Here is a 20393-nt window from a genome sequence, read left to right on the forward strand (position 1 = left end):
TAGATTTTACTGATTCCTGTTACTCTAATTCAACGTCACTTGTGTATATTCCTTGCATTTCCAAATAGGTAGTAAGCTCCTTGCTGGCAAGGACTGCATGCTTATTTGCATTCTTCATTACAGATATGTTCAGTAGCCACCCTATAACATTTTTTGATTCACAAACATCCCCATTCCAGGGCAAATCAATGGATGAGAAGGTCCTACGTGACAGATAAAAATGATATCTAAAAGCAACCTGCACCAAATTTAATATTTTCAATAAAATTATTTTCCCAGTTGCACTGATGTATTTATGAAAGAACAGGTGACATGAATTGAGCTTCTTAGCTTAATAAAATTACCTGTGTCATCATAGTTCTGGAAAGAAAAAAATATGTATAATATGATCCTGACTCACTAATTCCATTAAAAGAAAAAGAATTTAACTTTCTGAGAAATAAAACTTCTGCTTTGAAAAACCCACAGTATGCAGTGCTATTGTCTTTAAATTCACTATATAACCCCTTGGCTATAAGCAGTTATTGTACAGGTGTAAAAAGAAACAAGCAGCCATGTAGAGATGAAATAACTGCATTTCTGGAATGGAAAGTAATCAGCCTGGAAATGTAAGAAATTGAGTAGGAAATAAATGAGAATCTTAACAAAGCATCAGTATGCCAATTCTTGCCAATGGTTCTGCTCATTCAGGCAGGTAGTGAATGTTACAATTTGACGGGGAAAACTCCTTTGAGATTTTTTTAAGGAGGATTATTTGAAAGCTGTTTGTGTCATAGTGTCAGGGTTTTTAGAAGCCGTCCCTCTGTTTATTGCTAATATTTTATGTGGCAGTGATAAGAAGATAAGATATCAAATTATAAGGATTTGAAATATTGACCACTGCTTCCAAGAAGGAATTATTCTTGCTCACTTAGCTCCTGAGCACTTGTGAATGGGCAGAGTCTAGGACATAGGGAAATGAAAATGAGAACAGAATTAGCAAGGATAAATTGGCCTACCTAATAAATTTCTTATCCAGAGACCAGAGAGTAGTGGCTGCAAAGGAGGGTGTGAGGAAAGATTTGGGGACCTTGGAATGAAAGAAGGGAGAGATTTTAGGGTAATAGCTCACTGGGGTCTGAAAAAGGCAAGGTGAGAACATTAATTGCAAAAGATCTCTATATATTCCTCCTTTGCCATTTTAGTGAGTGGCAAATCTAATTACCTGTATAATGGTTAATGTAGGTTTCATCAGCTGAGAACTACATTCTGCTTTAAAAACCTTAGGAAACAAAAGAAAGCACTCCCCCTCCTGAGAGCCCCCATCTGCTTCTTTGAGGCTGCTTCTTAGGTATCTAGGGTAACTCAATGTATTAGTCCGTTTTCATGCCGCTGATAACTCAAGCCTTGGAAGAAAAAGAAGTTTAATCGGACTTACAGTTCCACATGGCTGGGGAGGCCTCAGAATCATGGTGGGAGGTGAAAGGCACTTCTTTTATGGTGGCAGCAAAAGAAAAAGAGAGAAATGCAAAAGTGGAAATCCCTAATAAAACCATCAGATCTCATGAGACTTATTCACTACCATGAGAACAGTTTGGGGGAAACTGCTCCCATTATTCAAATTATCTTTCACTGGGTCCGCTTCATAATACATGGGAATTATGGGAGTATAATTCAAGATGAGATTTGGGTGGGGACACAGAGCCAAACTATATCACTTAGTATAACAACAGCAGCAGCCCCAACAGCTGCTAATAATTTTTATTGAACACTTACTCTGTGCTAATGGAAAATGAATGAGTGCTGAGCACTCACATGGATCATCTCATTTTATTCTCACAGAAACATTTCATGCTAAGTGCTCTTATTATCACCAAATTAAAAAAAAAAGACAACTGAGGATTATAGTGGCTAAGTAATGTTCCAATAGCACATATACCAGTTTAGTGGTAGGATATTGTTAGACTCCAAGTCTATCATCTAAACTACAAGGTTCTATACAATAAAGAGCAAACTCTGAGATGCATTTGTTGGGCACTGCCAGGAAAGGAAAAAGGCAATAGGAATCTAAATGTAATGTTGCACTGTGATATTTTAGCATATTCTCACTAACAAAGAAGAAAAGGTATTCCATTCTCAGTTGTTTTAAAACCTACATGTTAGTATTGTTACTATAATAGGAAAATTAGCTTTATTCTATTCAGCTTAACTTCTGAACTAAGAATCATAGAATGGTAGAATAAGATAGTAGTTTAGATAAGGTGCCTGATCCTTCCTTGCAAATCATGAAACTGAGCCCCAGAGAGATCCTGTAACACTTACTGATCGAGCCAGAACTAGAACCACAATCTTCAACTTTGTTTTCTGGTTGTTTTGGGGAGGTGGTTGTTGTCCTTTGAGATAGTCTCACTCTGTCACCCAGGCTGGAGTGTAGTGGCACTATCTCAGCTCACTGCAACCTCCACCTCCTGTGTTCAAGTGATTCTCATGTCTCAGCCACTGGAGTATCTGGGATTACAGGCATGGGCCACCATGGCCAGCCCACGATTTTCAACTTTGAATCTTGGGTTTGTTTCACTTTAGTACATTGATATGATGAGTAGTGGTTTTCATTTAACCCTGCTGGATGACTGTTTAATTGAAGGTACCCCTTGTTAGCCTAGAAATCACAGAAGATTCCTAATAACAGGCTCCAGAGATTTAAATAAGTGGCTCAAATTATCACCTGACCTGCAGAATGGAAGAAAATATCTGCAAACCACATCTTCAACCAAGGACTAGTTTTTAGAATATACTTAAAAACTCTCAAACCCCAATGTCAAAAGAATACACGATTCCAGTTTGAACGTGGGCAAAAGACACAGACATTGCGCCAAAGAGGATATACAGATTCTGAGTAGCACATGAAAAGATATTCACCATCATTGGCCACTAGAGAAATTTATCAGAACCACAATGAGATGTAATTGCACAGCTATCAGAAAGGTTAAAATAATAGTGAGAACAGCAAAGACTTGTGAGGATTAGGAGGAACTGAATCACTAATAAATTGCTGATAGGCATATAAAATGGTCCAGGCACTGTGGAAAACAGTTTGGCAGTCTCTTTAAAAACTAAACATGCAAGTCCCGTATGACCCAGCAATTACAGCCTTGGGCATTTATCCTAGAGAAATGAAAATTTATGTTTACTAAAACTCCTGTATGTGAATGTTCATAGCAGCTTTATTCATAATAGCTAAAAACTGGAAACAATCCAGATGTCCTTCAGTGGAGAATGGGTAAACAAATAGTTGGACATATACAGTGGAATTCTAGGAATGAAGTATTGATACATATAGCAACCAGGCTGAATTTCCAGAGAATTAAGCTGAGCGAAAAAAGCCAATCCCCGATGTTTATACATTATATCATTTTATGTGTACATAACAGTCTTGATGTGAAAAGAAATAAACGGAAAACAAGTTAGTATTTGCCAGGAGTTAAAAAGAGGATACATGGAAGGAATGGCTGTGTCTATAAAAGCTCACATGAAAAATCCTATTTGAATCATCTCTATTGTAAGAGGGATATGGGATGGCCAAACACTGGATTAATAAGATTGATAGCAGCTTATTAGTCACACATACTCACAGCCAGGGAGAGGAGGATACAGTGCATGCAGAATCACATAGGAGCATGTGCACCCTGGAACAGAGTAAATATCCAGCAGCTGTTGGAGTTAGGCTTTGCACCACCAAGAGGATGGGGTGACGACCCTTGGTTCCCACGGGAGGATGTGATTCAGTTATTTGACTAAGTCTGCTGTCTTGTAGGAAGCTGAAACATACCACTTAGGAATAAGCAGAAATTGTGCATGGTCCCCATGATAAGGAGGGCTTTTTGGTCTGGGGCTTTATCCTCAGGAGCAGAGTAGGGAGGAGAGCTTGTGGGTAGGCCACTCAAATCCCTCCTGGTTTTCCCCAGGCACATTAAATAATGGGCCTTAATTTTAGGCTCTTTACCACAAATCCTATAGTAAAGGAAAGATTCTGTATGTTGGCTGCATCGGTGGAAATCATCTTGTTGTAATATGACACTATAGATTTGCAAGACATTACCACTGGAGGAAATCGGGCAGGACAGTCAGCAGTAGTATATTGGCTTAGAAGAGAAAGAGACTTTGCCATCATTTGGGCTTATTTCAGAAATAGAAATTGGTTCTGAAACATTGGTAGAACTTAAATAGACAGCTTCCAGAACACTGCAAGACTGCAAATCTCAAAAGATTATTACAGAAATTAACAATTGTTCTTTTGGTGCATTTTTACACCTTCTATTGTCCATTACTTTTTCTGCATAAATTAGGATGTGCAAAAGCGGTAAAAGACTTGGTACTCATTCCTGAGGTAGGTCTAGTTTGGCAGTTTCTAAATATATGAATGCATCAGAGAAACTATATGATAATGTAATCCAGTGTGGTTCTTGCTAGTACAATACAAAAGTGCTCAGTGAGGGTGGAGAGAGTTTAGGATTTGGTGTACCTATTTAGCAGGGAAAGGCAATGCACAGTCATAACAATAGAATTGTGAAGAGAGAAAGAAAAAAGAATCGACTTTGAGATATAAATAGATGCAACAAAAGGTACAAATATATATATATTTTCAGGGACAACAATTATCCAAGTCCAAAAAGAAGTTTCTTTGGTAAGTATAGCTCAGTGGCTAAAACATCAGATTATAGAATTGAACTGCCTGGGTTCGAATACTGATTTTTCCTCTTCCCCAACGATTTAACTTTGGAGAAGTTATATAACTTTTCCAAGGCTCATTTTCTTACCTATAAGAAAGAATACAAATAGTACTAATAGCACTGTTTAAAAAAAAAAGTAGAGACAGGGTCTTGCTCTGTTGCTCAGGCAACAGTACAGTACAGTGGCGCAATCACAGCTCACTGCAGCCTTGAACTCCTGGGCTCAATTCATCCTCCTGCCTCAGCCTCCCGTGTAGCTGGATTACAGGCATGTGCCACCATGCCTGGCTAATGTTCGTTAATGTTTTTGTAGACATGAGGTCTTTCTGTGTTGCTCAGTCTGGTCTTAAGTTTCTTGCCTTAAGTAATTCTCCCACCTTGGCCTCCCAAAGTGTTGGGATTACAGGTGTGGCTACCTCACTGGCCTGAGATTCCTTTTTATAGGATGGATGATTGTGATGTTCAAAAGTGAAAATGGGTACAAAGGTTTCATCACCGTGCCCAACATATAATTTGTGCCTGATAAACACTAACAACAATTTACAAGTGCATAGGTATGATTGTACCAGATACTCAGGCATTTAAAATGTCACGATCAGAAATCTCAACTTGATGGGCCCAGGCAATGATGAAGAGCCATGGAACATTTTTCAAAGAGTTTACAATTCACTGAATAAAATATAGAGATTGAAACATTTATTAATACACTAGAACTCTTCTCAATTGTTGCTTTTCAACAATACAGCCATTATTTTCTCTGCCTCACAGATGAGAAAACCGAGGCTCAAAGGCAGTGAGTTGCTCAGGTTTGTACACAGAGAAAGGTAAATGCCAGTCTTGTAGCTCCTTTCCCAAAGCTCTTTTATATCACTCATGGCTTTTGTTGTAGATGGATATCTGTCATCTATAAGCACAGATTGTTGTTGACTGATGACTACTCCTGAAAAAAGCTTTCCATCAGCACAGGGAATGAAGGGTATATATTTGAAGAAGTAAGCAATAGAGTAAGTGAAAGGTCATCATTACATATAATGAAAGTAATCATTTAGGATCATTAATCTTATAGTAGAATAAATGATGGAAGGAAGAGAGATTGAAGCTGGGTGATTATGATATCACAATGAGCCAAGAATGTAAGAAGAATCTTTTCCTTGGTTTTGTTTGTGGTTGAAACAGATAGAAAGAAAAACTGGAAACATTTGAAGGAAGAATCTATACAAAAATCAATGTATATTTCAAGGCAAATGTTTTCAATCTTAGAACAGTGACTTCCATCATTTGATATTTTAGATACTGATTAAACTACCTCTTCCAAAATGCTCCCTGCAAAATTAAAAACCACCTTCAATGTAATTATAAGGAGCCAAAAATCCTTAAGTTACTTTTCAATTATAATGACTACTATGAAATGCTACTATTATCTCTGCATTCGGACAAAGGTCCTAGCCACATGCAATCTTTTGAGAGGTTCTTCATCTAAATTTCTTTCTCCCAAACCACACATATTCTAGGAAAATGGTAATTATATTGTAAACATTTGGCTTTGCCATTATTGCTAACAGCATTACAATTTTCTAACAATAAACCTGAAATTTTCCATGAAATATAAACACAATCAGCTGTGAAAGCCCTTTTTAGTTCTCAAAGACTTAGAAAAAAGAATTATTGGATTTTTCTCAAGAACACAAAAAAATGGCATTTTAATAGCTATTTTCCTTATTTCAATGTTTTAATGAATCTTGTCTATAATTCCCAACTCTGAATAATATTGAGCAATCCCATATTTCTCCTATTTTAACATACAGGTGGATTTGACAATTAGAAATTTATTAGACAATTAGAAACATGATTAACTATAAATTCAAGGTTTGGATTTGATTTCTAAGAAAATGAGCTACACACTGACATTTAGAATAACATAGTGATAGTGAAGAAAAATAAAAACAATGTGATAAAGTGTAAAACAGACTAGAAAACACTTTAGTCCAAAGATCTAATTTAGTTGACCAATAATCATAGAACTAATTTCTAATTTTGGCAAAACTTACTTTTAAATTTCACTGATGTATAGGCAAAAAATGTGCTCAGTACTTTAGAAATGAAATATTTAGTGACTCTGATGAGATAGAATTCCTATACATATAATGAACCCAAATTAATTTGGGAATGTTTAGAGTGTTTTACCCTCTCCCAGGCATCCACCAATTTCTCAAATGGCACAACTTCCTCTTCCTAATGCACAGATACTCCATCCCATTCTTTTGTGAAGAAGCTAGGGCAATTCATAGGATACAGGAATGGATGGAGAGGTAGGGGAGAAGAGACCTAGAAAGGACTAGATGCTATTGGGATGGAAAAAGATATGAACATTTTGTGGACAGGGAAATTTTGTAGCACATGTGAGGGAAGTGGGTAGAAAAGAACAAACTGCTATTACCTCCACAGAAAATGTTGCTAGATTCCCTTTATGTAGGGTTGCCACATGCAAAAACATTTACAGGATTCACAGTTAAATCTGAATTTCAAGTAAACAAGAAGTAATTTTTTTAGGAAAAACATGTCCCAAAGATCATTGGATCATTCCCTATTTTCCTTTTATTCCTTTCATTTTCTTTTTTTTTTTTTCTAAATCTAGTAGCCCTGTCTCACATTTTTGATTAAAGGATGGGTTCTTTTAAAATTTGACATGGTCTTCTCTGGGATAGGGTGAGGCAGATGTAGCTTCTAAAGGGCCTCATTTTGAACAATAAGCATAAGGCCAATGTCTTGGGAAATTCCTAAAGTTGGGTAAAACCTGGCTGTTGAGTATCTTGAACTTGCTGTGATAGATCCTTGGTATTCGAAGGTATGAGTGTTTATGCATGAGCAAACTAACAATAATAATTTAACAAAAGTTCAAAACTTCATAAAATGTAATAATATAATCTATTGCAGTAAAACTTATTTTTGTTTCCCAGGGAGTTCATCCTGTAATTAAAGCAATTATGGAAAAAAAAAAAAAACAGATGTACACAGTAAGGCCAGTTTTACTATAATTATTCACTCTCCATATTTAGCTGGAATTTAAAAAAAACAAAACAAACAAAAAAAAAAACAAAGTTCATTTCCACAGCAGAACAGAGAAGGATTGTTCAATTGCCATTGTACTTACATATTTTAAAATTTAAATTTTGAGAAGAAATTCTATTCATGAAGCTGTGATTTAGCTCTTTTTGAATTCACCAAAGAGAGATGGAACTGTCTATGAAATATGGGGCATGACTACATTCAAAAGGTGCTATAATCAATCATAATATCTTTTCTTAACAGTTTAGAAAGATATAGAATATCCATACTAGAAGCTCTCAGCCTCAGCCATCTGTATTTTTCTATTTAGTATATTAAACAGATATCTAACTAGAAATAAAAGTTGAAGGGTCTTTTGTTTCTTTTTTTTTTTTTTTAGCTTTGCTAATGGATTTCTCTACTACCCTTAGATGTTGAAACTTATTCCTGTATTCTGTCTACAAACCTTTGACAGCCCTTCCCTGAACTTCAGATAAGGCTCCAAGTGCCTTTCCTATCTGACAACTCTCCATGTCATGTGAGCCCTGTTGCCCTCTGAGATCATCCCCTGCTCCCACTTAGTTCAGGAACATTGCACATGGTGATCTTTCTGGATAGAAAACATGCTCTTCCCAACTTTTGCACTCCTATCAAACCAACTCCTATTTCTTCTCCTTGTCTCAGCTTAGACACCACTTCTTCTGAGAAGCCATCCTTAACCAAGACAGACTGGGTGACCCTGTAATTAGCTCCAGTACATCTTGACCTTACATGAGACACAACAATTATTATAATCAACTGTAAATGTTAATTCGTTCATATGTCCCACTAGGGAGAAAGTTCCTTTAGGACTGAATCTTATTTACAACTCTGTCTCTAGTAACTTAACACAGTCTTCACACAGAATGAGTCCTCAATAACTATTGTTGAATGAATGAGCAAATAAATGATGTTTGTGCTGCTAGGAATGCAATTTGCTCTGGCAGATTTTCCAATGGCAAAGTGGTTGCATCAGCAATGCAAACACAGCCATTCCAACTAAAAACGACTGAATAGTGCTACTATTAGCAAAACTCACCAGAATTCAGGCATTGATGTTTTGTCTGCTTTTGGTACAATCTGTTCCTTTGAAAAATACCCATAGAAATGTGGTTCACTTCAGATGTAGCCACTGTCCTCCTATCCTGTGCCACAAATCACAGCTGTGAAGCTATATTAGTTTCTATCATCACTGAATAGAATAATATCACCCTCTATTAAATCCCCTACCTTGGGAAGCCATGCAGATGGCTCAGACATCTATGCAAACTATCTGGTTCAGCTCTTTTTAAACTTCAAGTCACATTGCAACTGAGGCTGTGGCTACATAGTCAATATTTGCCCACTTGAAGCTTAGATGTTATCAGGCTGGTAACTGTTCAACTGGTCAACTGCCCAGAAGATAATCCCATTGGATGTGCTAATAATTGACATAATTAGTTATACTTTAATTTTTTTAAATATTTTGAAGGCTGGTTCAAATATTCTGCTTAAAATCTGTTCATTGGCTGAGCAATCAACCCACTAATATCAGCCATGAGTCACTGTAGAGACTCAGATGATGGTGGGTGAGTTAAGATGAAAAATTTGATGATTGATATACGTTTCTACATTTGATTATATGTCCTTTAAATGGAGGAAGACTAGAATAGAAAATAGGAAGGTCCTGATATTTGTTTGAGTCTGATTTTGCGGAAAACAAAATATAAAATAAAAAAAATAAAGAAATTCATACTCATTGAAAAAGAAAGGGTATTTTCCTCTCCCTCCAATTGTTAGTAACTTAATATGGCAGGATAAGCTCCAGTATTATACATACTGATTCAAAATACCCTAAAAGTAAGCTGTTATCCTATATTGTTCCAGTTTAGTGATAGGCGTTATAACTTATAACCTTCATTCATGGAGAGCTTAGACAATATGAAGCAGTTTTGATAATTTTCATAATTCACTATCATTGTTGGGATAAGATGCAATAGTAGTGATGGCTTTATCTTATTGCTTCTTGAGTAGTCTGGGATGTATGACCCAACTAAGTTTAAATACCAGCTAACTACCTTTAAAGTGCCTACAGAATTGAAGTAGCTATATTTCTGAATATTTGTACCAAAGAGGATCAGCCTATCAGATCTGATAGAAGCTTTCCAATTTATCCATTTTGTTTTGAGCACTAGCCATTTGAAAGCTCTGTGGTGTTATTTTAAAGCCTGTTATGAGAAATTTATTAGACACTGATGGACTATGTTCAACCAGATGTAATGGAAAACAGAAAACAAAAAACAAAAAACCTAGGCTTCACCTGGGCTGTTTTCTTGAGCTCTACAAAAGAAACCTCAAATAATTAATGTTGCCTTGGTATTTAGTATCTTAGTCTGGGGAACCTTGGAAATAATCCATCCATACACAGTCAAGCACAGCATACACAAGTTTCAGTTAAAGACAGACTGCATATATGAAAATGTTTCCATAAGATTATGATACCATATTTTTAGTGTACCGTTTCTATGTTTAGATATAAGATACACACATACCATTGTGTCACAATTGCCTACAGTATCCAGGACAGTAACCTGCAGTGCAGGTTTGTTGCCTAGGAGCAAAAGGTTGTACCATGCAGCCTAGGTGTGTAGCATCCCACACTACCTAGGTTTGTGTCACTCTATGGTGTTCACACAACAATGGAATTGCCTGTCAGTGCATTTCTGAGAATACAGCCCTGTTGTTAAGTGACATATGACTGTAACTTCAGTTGATTTATATTTTCTGATTACAGAAGGATGTCTGTTGAGAGATGCCAAATGATAATTATAAATAAGCTCAATTAATTCATAAATGAGTCTTCAAAATTTCAGCCACTTTGCTTCCATAAAACCTGCACTAGTCACAGTGTCATTTTTAAAAAAAAACATTTTAACTAACTTAGAGTCTGACAGACGTATAACAGAAAGCATTTAAAAGGGAAATGTTTTACCTATGTAAGTTAAAATGCTAAAAACACTGTCAAAACACTACAAAATACTTCCCTTCAAATCATTAGCTTTTTAAAAAACACACCTAGAATGCATAACTCTCCAAATCATCAACTAATCCTAATTTCAGAACTGTTATTAATTGACAGGGACACGGTATTCTTTTGGAGATTAAAAAAATCCAAAAGCAAATAACCAAAAACTAACCAGGGATGATCCCTCTAGCACCTGCTTTTATTGCTAATGTTACACTGACCTAAGGTCTTTGGAATGGGAACTTCTAGATATACAGGAGAATAACCCTGTATTCTCAAGGACTCCAATTTGGAAATCTTACTTCTTAACCCCTCTAACTTCCATGACCTTGGATTGAAACAAAGCAATCAAATACCTATAAATGTCTCCAAATGGCTACAGGACCTCCTTACTTGACTTTGAGCATCATTTGTGTTCAGAGGCCTTCACTATTAACCATTTATAGACTTCAGGATTAGAGACCCACAGTCATCCCTTTCTTCCAGCTCTAAAATTGGAAATAACCTAAATATATCCCAGACTACTTTATTTTAAAATGTAGCCCTTTCAACCCAATCCAAACCAGCTCTCTCTTGCTAGATTTAAATTTCTCCATAGCAGGAATCACCATCAGACCTACAGAATATTTTGTTCATTTATCTATTTCTACAAACTAGGATGTAAACTCAAATAATGAAGGAGTTTTGTCCATTTTGTTCACTGCTGTGTCCCCAGGAGCTCACTAAGTATGCAGGTCTAACAAATGTCTGTTGAATAGAAATGAGTCACTATATACACACACAGTAATAAACCACTAGTTAATCAAGGAAGTCAAGTGGAAACCAAATCTAGACTTGGGGAAGGAGAGATTTAATTCAAAAAGGCTACTGAAATATGTGGAAGTGGGAGATGGCCCCAATCCAAAGATCCATGGATGTCTCAAAGATCAAGCCAAAAAAGGTTTTTGTTTTATGGGAAAGAGCAAGCAAGACTAGGAAGAATTGGGTGTGGGAAAGGTAGCGAGCAGGGTATATTGTCTTTGCATGGTTGGTCAGAGAATGTTTTTCCCTGAGGTCAACCCATTCTTCATAGGGACTCTTAAGGAGGTGCTGTTCTGTGTTCTAATACTGGCTCACACCTGTAATCCCAGCACTTTGGGAGGCTGAGGCAGGTAAATCACAAGGTCAGGAGTTTGAGACCAACCTGGTCAACATGGTGAAACCCTGTCTCTACTAAAAATATAAAGAAACTGGCTGAGCATAGTGGCGGGTGCCTGTAATCCCAGTTACTTGGGAGGATGAGGCACGAGAATCCCGTGAACCTGGCAGGCAGAGGTTGCAGTGAGCCTAGATCCTGCCACACCGCACTCCAGCCTGGGTGACAGAGCAAGACTCCATCTCAAAAAAAAAAAAAAAAGATGAGTCAATGTCCCAGGACCTGTGGGAGTGAGAAACCTGATTACAGTTTGGTCAGCTCAAGTTAATGGGTATTTTGTCCAGATTGTCCAATGGAGGTGAACATTTCAGCTAATCATTGATGAGATAATTAATGAGAACTTGCAGTCTGTGTTTGACTTTGACGTAAGTAAACAAGGTGAGGGAGCACCTGCAAATCGTATAAAAGTAATATGAAAAGTCATATGCGATTTTTTGCAGTAAGTCATTTCCCCTAACATAAAAAGGTGGAGAGATTTCTTGACCACCGCTGTTTTCCAGGAAAATAGGACTTGGATAAAGATAAACATTTTCAGGTGGTTTAGTTCTATACCAACACCAAGTGAGATAAAAAGCTCCAAGTAAAAACTGTAATCAAACAAGAAAGAATGACACATATAGAAATTGTGTTTTACATCCCTTATATCAAATACATTGTATCATATATATATTTTTGTCATTCCAGCTCTGTCACTTAGTAGAAGTTGCTTCATTCATACATTTATTATGCATAGTAACCACAAAGACAAATAGCATGGAAATATGTGCAATTTTGCCTGCCACTCCTTTCTGTGAGCACCTGCCCCAAATGAATGGGAGATGGGAATATATTCTTTCCAGGTTTCATGGTACTAATTGCAATTATCCTATTTTTTATATACGAGGAACCTCATGCACAAACCAACCACTTTTATGTGGTGTCTTCATCTTAGTAAATGACAAATTGACAGGTTCGGTTGTTCTGGCCCTAAATCTGAGGTCATCCTTACTCCTCCTATCTTTTGTCTGTACTACATATTGAATCTACTCACAAATCCCATCACTTCTACCTTTAAAACACATGCAGAATCTGACCACTTCTCACCAGTCATACTCCCCAACCTGGTCCAAAGACATCAGCTGTGTTTTTCTAAGTACCTCCTTCATGCCTGCATGACCCTTCTGCAGAGCTTCTACCTCCCTGCTTTTCCTGCCTAGAATGTTCTCTCCCCATCACAGCTCTCTCCCTGCATCATGGGTTCTTGCCTCTGATGTCACCCATCAGAGAAATCTTCCCTGACCATCCCATGTACCTGTGTAAAATAACAACCTCCTCATCCCTTAGCATTCCTTTCCTCTGATTTATTTTTCTCTATAGCACTACCTACTCGGATTTATTCATTCCTTCTCTCTCACCCTATTATCGATTTTTTTTTCACTGCTATATCCTCAGCACCTAAAACAGCATCTGATATAGTCTAGGATTTCAATATATATTTGTGGAATAATAAATGATTTATATTTAATGAAATTTAAAGTTCTCTGTACAACTATTTTGCTTTGAGAGATTAGAAGAAAAAAAAGACAGCAAATTCTCGGCACTGCTAAATAATTTTTCATAGATTTTCATGATTATTATCCCTTAGAAAAAGAGACAAATGCCCACCACATTGAAATAAAACATCAATTTTTTTGTTGTTGTTTAGACTCAATTATGAATCTAAGATAAGTGCTCTAATACTAAGATTACTTCTTTCTTTTCTTTTTCTTTTTCTTTTTTTTTTTTTTTTTTTAAAAAGAAAGGGTCTTTCTCTGTCACCAAGGCTGGAGTGCAGTGGCATGATCTTGGCTCACTGCAACCTCTGCCTCCCAGGATCAAGCAATCCTCCCACCTCAGCCTCCCAAGTAGCTGGGACTACAGATCCACATCACCACACCTAGCTAATATTTTGTATTTTTTGTAGTGACAGAGTTTCACCATGTTGTCCACCCTAGTCTTGTACTCCTGAGCTCAAGCGAACTACCTGCCTCCCAAAGTGTACCTGGCCTAAGCTTACTTTTTAAACACCATTCAGATGGGTATCATTTGGGATCTTCCTCATTGTTATTTACTCAGTATCTGCTACAGGAAAAAAAGATTGACATAACTGGAACAGAAAAAGCTTAGATTTTCTAAATTTGTATTTTCCATCAGTTGGGCCACTAGTCATTAGTTCTATATATTCCCTAAATTGGTTGAGGAAGATAAGGCACTGAGAGATATGCTCCAGCTCCTACGGAAAAATTCTGATAAGAGTTGGACCAATTAGAAGTAAGCCATGCTTTCATGGAGAGGGAGATGAAGAGGGATGCCTACAAAAGTTTTAAGATCCGAACCCAGAAAGAACCTTGTAGAAATGGCATAAATTCTGTTCTGTTTTTATGATATTCTAAGATCTGACTCTACATCTCACTCCCATTGAGTAGGCACAACTGTTCAGTAAGCCATTGATAGGATTTCATTCCCAGCTGAATTCATTGCTGGGAGAAGGGAGCTAGGACCATGAGAAAATCTTGCCCAGTGATATAAAGTGGAAGAATAAGTCTAAGAACCTAGATGTGAGTTTCCTTTACTGATAAAAATCCAATAAGTAAACCTCTCTCTTTATGAGTAGCCTAGGGAGAATAGAAATAAAAACTCTGAATTTTTCAGAATGGTTCAAATCTATTCTATAAGTCATCTGAAAAAAATTTTTAATGTTAATAATAAAATAGATATTACCATTTGAGAATTTGTTGTGCTTATTAAAATATAATTATCAACCTAGTGCCAAACATTTACAAAAAGTAGGCAGTCACAAGATTCACAGAAGTGTAAATTAGCACAAGGTTTATAGAGGGCAAATAAGTAATAGGCATTCCAACCATCTCCATGTGTCCATGCCCTTTTAATCCATCCATTTAACTTCTAGGATTTTTATTTTGCCCTTCTGTCCAAAATTTACAGATGTGCAAAAATAATTTATGTGTAAGGTATTTTTCAAGGTTGTTTAAAACAGCAAAAATTTGGAAGCAATCTAAATGTCCAACAAAGATGAATTATTTTAAAAATTACAGGATATCCATGAACTAAAGTATATTACTGAAGTATATTATTCTTTTAAAAAATACTGTGTAGAGCAAACCCAAAGCTGGTCAAACAAAGAATAAATTATCCATGGCTGGCTTGGGAGCTGCTGGCTTAAAATCTCTTAAACTCAACATAAACATAGAGCTGCCAGTTTCAAATCTCTTAAATTCAACATAAACAGAGTTCTTCCTGCTTGTGTTTGTTTTGTTCTTTCAGCCTGGAACATTTTTCTTTGCCTCACTTATCCTCGACCACCAAAACTGTCCTCTTTCTTCAAATGTAGTCTCTTTCTTTGATTTTAAATATTTTAATACCTTTAATTCACTTCCAACTTCAAAGTATTTTTGTAATTTTGATGTATAAATTGAGATTTCTAATATTTCTTCCAAATCAGAAGATCCAAGAGCACAAGGCCAGTGTTCCCACATGGAATGAATGAGTTGGAGCCAAGTGATGGTCAGAATGTTCAACAACCATTAGGACACTAGCACCAAGCAGGCAGAAGAGCCTCCAGCCACAGCACTGGAGCATCGCTCTGGTTTTTACCTTCTAACTGCTGCATCACTGGGACATCCTAGGAGTTCCTGGGAGACAATACAGGGCATGTGGGGGCTCTTGGGGAATAGACCACTCAAGAACTCCAGGTAAAAACAATTTACCCGCAGTTGTCTATCCTGTGTTAAGAATGTTTTCATGCCCATCGACGATAGACTGGATAGGGAAAATGTGGCACATATACACCATGGAATATTATGCAGCCATCAAAAACGATGAGTTTGGGTCCTTTGTAGGGACATGGATGAACCTGGAAACCATCATTCTCAGCAAACTGACAGAAGAGCAGAAGATCAAACACCGCATGTTCTCACTCATAGGTGGGTGTTGAACAACGAGAACACGTGGACACAGGGAGGGGAGCACCACACACTGGGGTCAGTTGGGGGGAAATAGGGGAGGGACAGTGCGGGGTGGGGAGCTGGGGAGAGATAGCAAGGGGAGAAATGCCAGATGTAGGTGATGGGGAGGAAGGCAGCAAATCACACTGCCACGTGTGTTCCTATGCAACAATTTTGCATGTTCCTCACATGTACCCCAAAACCTAAAATGCAATAAAATAAATGGGGAAAAAAAAAGAATGTTTTCAAATGAAAAGAACAAGTCTAAGCAGAGGCTTGCTCAAGACCCCAGAGGTGACTGAGTCCATTGATCTTTCAGCTCTTTCATTCAATCCAGAAGAAAGAAGGCTAGACTATCACTTTGAATGCTAGTGGAATATTAATGCACAAACTGGAGACAGGAAGCAAGTTGTAATCCGTGTGTCCAATAAATGAGGGGGCTGGGGAAACAAATGGAGATCACGGGATTGACAAAAGAGGAATGCATGTCTGCATTTCCACCCATCAAGAGCTTCTAGAGATGAAAGAAGGCAACTACTACATGTTTTTTTTTAATGGATGCAATTTGTATTTAGAAGCAAACATCCTTTTGCAGATTAGCACTCAAGGAAATTCTGCTTTCTTTTTCTGGTCTACTGACCTTAACAGGGTTTCATTTATTTTGTGCTCTCTTGCTTTCATGTTTAAACACCATTTTCTTTCACCACAATAAAGTATAACAATGATAAAAACTAAGTTTCAAAAATGTTTCTAGGCATACCATTGAAACTGTTATATTTCTCCTCTAAAACAACACATTCGACTACCCTTTTATTAACTCTAATAACATTCAGTTATTATGCAAAGTTTCCAAACTCCATTCCAAAGGCAGCCATCTGAGAAAGGAAGTCATGTTCAGAAACTTTTCCAGAACCAGTCTTCAAACTAGATAACTTCAGTCTATAATTTAGTGTACTTCTGGCCCTCTGACTACACTGATGGGTTGAGAAATGCATGCAAGACCTTTTGTGGTTGCCTGGATAGAGTTGGGAAACTTTTGCTAGAACTAGGAATAGAAGAGAAGGTGGGAATAGAAGCTTTCTCCAATGGAATTTCAGAGATTTCTATCCTTATAATGCACAAAAATGCCTGATAGTCTCCCCAGGACCTTAAATCATCAATCTTCAACTTTTGAGCCAAGAAAGCCAGGCAGGATCTGGAAATGACTTGATCTTCTTGATGCAACCATGCCTGAAGCTATTGTATGTACTCCCACTAACATTTTTTGTTTGTTTGTTTGTTTTTGGACAAGAGTCAGAGTTTTTGGCACTTGATAAATACATTTGACATTAAATCTTATGAATATGTGTGATGGTGTTTTTACCAACTACAGTTTATGAATAGTGAAACATGGACGATTTCCTTCAGCATACAACTTCAAACTATGAAAATAATAAATTAAAATCTCCCAAAAAGGAGAGGAGGTGAGTGATTAAATTAGCCACATAGGAAGGGCATCTGTCCATAAACACTCTCAAAATAACTGATCCTATTTGAAGACTGTATTAGTTCATTTTCATGCTGCTGATAGAGATATACCTAAGAGTGGGCAATTTACAAAAGAAAGATATTTATTAGATTTACAGTTCCACATGGTTGGGGAGGCCTCACAATCATGGTGGAATGTGAAAGGCAAAGAGGAGCAAGTCACATCTTACATAGACGTAAGCACAGGAAAGACCTGCCCTCATGATTTACCTCTCACCAGTTTCCTCCCATGATACATGGGAATTTTGGGAGTTACAATTCAAAATGAGATTTGGGTGGGGACACAGCCAAACCATATCAAAGACCTTCAACTTGTGGATGCAAAACAAGGGTACCTCACTCACTTAACACTTGCAATAGTTACCCTTCTCTATTTGCCATTTTTCTATTTGCGATTTTTCTTTTCTTTTCTCTCTCTCTCTCTCTTTTTTTTTTTTTTTTTTTAAGACAGGGTCTCATTCTGTCACCAAGGCTGGAGTGCCATGGCATCATCTCAGCTCAATGCAACTTCTGCCTCCCAGGCTCAAGAAATCCTCCCACTTCAGCATTCCAAAAAGCTGGGACTACAGGTGCTCACCCGGGTAATTAAAGAAATTTTTTTTTGTAGATACAGGGTTTTGACATGTTGCTCAGGCTGGTCTCCAACTCCTGGGCTCAAGTGATTTTCTCACCTCAGCCTTCAAATGTTCTGTGATTACAGGCATGAGCCCCTGTTCCTGGCCTATTTTCATTTTCTATACTCATATTTAATATGAATAGCTCACATATGCAGTTGATGTATAGAGGTCACTGAAAGAGAAAGCTTCACAGACTTTCTGTTTTTTTCTTTTTACCTGTGTCATAAGGGAGAGGAATTATTCTTTGAGTGGTAACTAAGTATCCCACATTTTACATACATTATGCCACTTTATACTAAAAAGAGGACTGAAAAGGTGAATTTCTCCACTTTTTCCAGCTTGTACATATGGACATTTTGCCAAGTTTAAGTAACTTGCCCAAGGTCAAAGCTCATAAATATAAAAATGGGAATTGGAGCCCAGATTTGCTGTTTTGACAATTCATATTCATGTAATAATAAAAATAATAATTAGACATAGCAATAAAAAACACTTAAATTTACTATGTTTTAAGTACTTTATATAACTTAACAATGCTACGTGGTAGATACTCTTTTTATCTTCATTTCAAGAATGAGACAACTGAAGCACAGATTAGACTTGCTCAAGATTTCATAGTAAGCAGGTCAAATTTCAGGAATCCCATGCTTTTCAAATACTATGCTCTACAGTGTCAAGCAATTTACTTTCTTTAGGCTAGATCTATGTTTCACAGCCATGTTTTTATTACCACTTCCTAAGGAGCCACTGGAAGTAAAATCCTCCCATTGGGAATGCACCCCCTCGGGTACATGTTCTTACTGTAGGCTGTGTCTCATTCATCTTTATCATTTCTGCTAACCAGATTTAACACCTTTCCTTCATGATGTTAATCTTTGTGCTGTGGACTTGTATATGAGACTCTTGGATGCATTAATTGATTTGAATAAACAGCATTTCCCCCAAAGCAAATAAATTTTACAGCCTTTGGCTGACAGTGCTCTTTCAGTAGAACATGGGGAGAAAAAAATCATCTCCAGTCTCTCTGCCACTCATACCTTTCCTAAAGATATAAGAAGGTATCATTTTGAATTCTGAGCTACAATCTACAAGAAGATTTTTCAATGGAGTGCTAAAAATTCCTTTTTGGGGACTCTTAATTTAATGCATCTTCTGAAAAAACCTGTATTTCTATTTGTGAGGTTGGAATACTATATAAAATATAAAGATCTAACAAACTCAATGTTTGGCTTCCACAGATTGTGAAAGTATTTTTCCCTTAGAGTCTAGAAAATTGCCTTCCATTTCCCTAAATAAAAGACAAAATTTAGGGGAAGAAGAACTTTTTTTTTCTATTCAAACTTTTTTTTTTTTTGGCTGTAAAGTTCCTTAGTATCCAATGAGAAAATAGCTGTTACTGTTTTACTTCTACCTTCTTATGTGGGGTCTGCTTCTAAATTAATGACTGACACAGCTTTTTTTAAATTTTATGACTACCACTAAAAGACGAATTATGAATTAATAGGGAACTGTTAATTTCAGTTAAATCAATAACATATTTAATAAGGATTGTCCATGAAGAACCAATAAATCATTGTGTTAAACATTAGTAACTTATACTGAACTCAATGTGACCAATATATTAAATATATATTAGCAATTTATTACACATATGCAGGAACAAACTTATACTCATCTTGAATTTGAGTTATATTTGCTGACTCCAATCGACATGATAACAGGAGCTATTTTCAAGGCCTTAGAAGCAGGTTTTCATGCTGGAGACTAGGGAGTAAATTTAATGGACCCTTCCCCGAAGTCAGACTTGCCTCATCTGTGTAGCCTTCACATGAATTTTCAATTCAATTTCAACCTCAAATGGGAGTTCCCACAAATCCAAACACCTTGTTGAAGCAGCAGAAAATGAATTATGTGGATAACAATATTTTATCAAGCTCAAAACTCAGCTCTGTTATGTCCAAAGCACTAAAATTGTGTAAATAAATTGCTAAGTCACAGTGAAATTGATGACTTGTATCTCATGTTTTAAAACCAGGATGACTAGTTTAAATAAGAAAGAGAGAGAGAGAGAGACAGAGAGAAAAATAAAGGAAAATCATTCCTTTGACTTGGTACATTTGATTGTTGTTTTCAAGTTCAAATGAACGTTGGGGCAAAAAGCTATCCAATTAGACTTAAACAACTTCAATATTTTGTTCTGTGTTTGTGTGTGTATGTGTATATGTATCTGTTTGACTTTTTAAAAACTAAGTTCTCCTATTCAAAGATTTTTAA

At 36.8% G+C, this 20393-nt stretch overlaps 1 long non-coding RNA gene across 1 annotated transcript; it reads left to right on the top strand.

The window, feature by feature from the left end:
- The first annotated feature begins 1543 nt into the window (after positions 1-1543).
- Positions 1544-17808, top strand: LOC116559530. The gene is made up of 3 exons (XR_004272496.1): positions 1544-1571; positions 7421-7426; positions 17689-17808. It is a non-coding gene; the product is annotated as an uncharacterized LOC116559530 (long non-coding RNA).
- The last annotated feature ends 2585 nt before the right edge of the window (positions 17809-20393 follow it).

This window comes from Sapajus apella, unplaced genomic scaffold (genome assembly GCF_009761245.1).
Source record: "Sapajus apella isolate SASKATOON/1434 unplaced genomic scaffold, GSC_monkey_1.0 scaffold23, whole genome shotgun sequence".
NCBI lineage: Eukaryota > Metazoa > Chordata > Mammalia > Primates > Cebidae > Sapajus > Sapajus apella.